At 52.3% G+C, this 2,682-nt stretch overlaps 1 pseudogene; it reads left to right on the forward strand.

The window, feature by feature from the left end:
- The first annotated feature begins 2,190 nt into the window (after positions 1-2,190).
- LOC136643057 (5S ribosomal RNA) lies at positions 2,191-2,312 on the forward strand (annotated as a pseudogene).
- The last annotated feature ends 370 nt before the right edge of the window (positions 2,313-2,682 follow it).

The raw sequence follows: 2,682 nt of genomic DNA on the forward strand, positions 1-2,682 counted from the left end.
CTGGGTTGCCTCTGGCCAATCAGCTGGGTGCAGGGGGGCAGTTTGGGTGGACTTGGGTTAAAACTGTACTGCATCACTTGCAGCTGTGCGCCATGCAGCTGCCTTCTGCGGGTCTCTCACTGGGGAGTGGCAGCTACCGATGAGCAGGGTGCCTGTCTCTTGGTGGATGTGGAGGGCTGGGTGCTGGGGGGGGGGTCTGCGTTTGCAACCCAGCTGTGCTTCAGGGCTGTGCTGGGAAGTTCTGATGTGTGGAGTTTGTTTGGTTTTTTAAAAATGTGTTGGTATCTCTTCCTCCTTCAAAACGGTCTTGTTTTAAATTCTGCAGTGATGGATTGTAGGGGTGTTCTTGGTGGGGGCCTTTGCTGCTTGTTGCACTGTGTGCCATATTGGGGACAGGAGTGACGTGCTACGGTTGATGTTGGCAGGCAGAGGGAGGCTGGGCTCAGGAGGTTATGGCTGCACTGAAAGCAACTGGTCTGGTTCAGTTAATATCAGCCCCTGTGCTCAGTGTGAATCATGTTTTTGGATTGCGTGTTTGCTGCTGGGTTGAATGAGGGTCTTCTGGATGTGGAGGAGGTTCAGATTGGTCCTATCACCACGGTGGCCCCCACGTTATAATAGAGGGCCCTGTGGGTGATAGAGAAGCCAGCCATGCAGCGTTGCAGCCAGAAGCAGCATTTGTAGTGGTATGACTGTGGGTGTTGAGAGACGGACACAGCCTTGTCATTTGTGTTTTATAATTACAACACGGTGTGAACTGGCCACCATGGCCCCTGAAGAGCACATTAGGCCCCTTTTAAGATCAGGCTTGGAGAGGGAAATAGCTCAGTGACAGAAATTTCAACTTCCAGGGTTCTGGAATGAATTAGCAAAAAACATGGTGGCATTGGGTTCACATAACAGTATTCTCAGAATCCAGCAGGGCCTGGAACAGATTGCCTTCAGCACATGACATATGTATGTGTTGGCTGTGATCAGTCAGGCTTACTGGGGCTTCTAGCCTCTGCAGGGTGGGAGACCTACATGGCTGGTCTTTCCCCTGAGATTGGTGAAGCCTAATTAATTCCTCAGAGATCTGGGGGATTTTTCTGTAACTATTGGTGACGGTTCTGTCAAGGCTCTGATCAACCTTTGGAGCGGAGAAATGCCCAGGGCTCTTGACACAACAGCTCCCAAACATCTTCCTCTGACGTGCAGAGCTCGGTGGGACCCAGTGCTTGGGGAGGCAGCTGATGATGAAGTGATCAGAGAGACAACTTGGGCAGCGGTGGCCGGGGACTCGTGTTGAGTCTGGCAGGGGAAGGTGGCAGGAGACTCATGATGAGATCCCATCTTTGGGGTGATTCTATGGCGATAAATGCAGTGAGGAAGAGCTGTTCTTCTTTCCTCATTGCACCTGCAGAAAGCCATCAGGCAGAGCTGTGTGTAGTGGTGTGGGGCTTCTTCATCTTGGCCCCGGGAGTGAAATGATGTCTGAATAGTCTCCTGTGAGCGGGCTATGAGGTGCTTTCCCACATTCGGCACAGCATGGATGCCACTTTGGCGGTTTGAGTTGAGGCACCTGTGCAACCTGTCTGTTCTGGTGGTGGAGTCTTTTCAGCCTGTTCTCTCTGAGGATGTGAACAAGGTTCCTGGAAGCATGCGGGTGGGGGGGGGAGTGTCGCACCCTTGGCTATTGCTATCACGTTGCTTTCTTCACCACCCTTCCGGCACTCTGGCATGTTGCTTTCACTTGACACAGTGAGATTTAAATATAGCTACACTTCAGTCAGCCAGCATCAGCTTTTGGGGACAAGAGCTTGTCTTGCCGAAAGATGTTTGTGTCTGGCTGGGAGCCCCTGGAGCGTCCCGTGTGGCTCTGCTCATTGGTCTCCTAGGTCAGTGGTTCTGTAAAATCTTGGAGGCTCCCAGTTAAGTCTCCACTGGGGTTCCCCTGGCCTGTTGCTGCACAGAAATGAGTTCTCCACTCAGGGTGGGGCTCGGCTCTGTGCGGGACATGGCGCCTGCTGACCAAAGGGGAAGAAAGGCGTTACTGTTGAGTGCGCATGAATGGCCTCCTTTGCCATGTTTCCTGGGAGACGGCTCTGTGCACTTAGGTATCTGGGTCTTGGGGCTCAGCCCAGAAATAGCCTGACGGTTTCTGGGGTCTTTGCACATGTAGCTCTTTACTCTCCAGCCCTATTAAAATCGACCTCCAGTGCTGCTGTTGCCCTGCACAGGCCCGATCTCATCTGATCTCGGAAGCTAAGCAGGGTCAGGCCTGGTTAGTACTTGGATGGGAGACCGCCTGGGAATACCGGGTGCTGTAGGCTTATACCATAGTCTTTCGAGACTGAAGATTGCCAACCATCTCCAGTGCTGCAGGATTTTGCACCCGAGAGACCAAAGTACCATGTTAAGAATCAGCTGTGCAAATGCCAGCACATTGCAGCGACCATTTTTGCAGAATTGCACATCCCTTGGAAAGTGTAAACCTTGCGTAAGAGAGCGGCTTGTCTTTGCTCCTCACACTGTGGTGCCATGAGGAGGTTGAGGGAAGGAGGAGATAGGCACTGTTGTGCCAGCCCAAACCCCACCCAGTTCCTCCTGGATTCTGAGCATTCATCAAGTGCTGCCCATGTGCCCCTAAGACTTTCTGTGCGACCATGAGATCTAGATACTTGCTTAATGTGTTAGTCTTTG

The sequence above is a fragment of the Tiliqua scincoides genome, chromosome 2 (assembly GCF_035046505.1).
Source record: "Tiliqua scincoides isolate rTilSci1 chromosome 2, rTilSci1.hap2, whole genome shotgun sequence".
NCBI classification, from domain to species: domain Eukaryota; kingdom Metazoa; phylum Chordata; class Lepidosauria; order Squamata; family Scincidae; genus Tiliqua; species Tiliqua scincoides.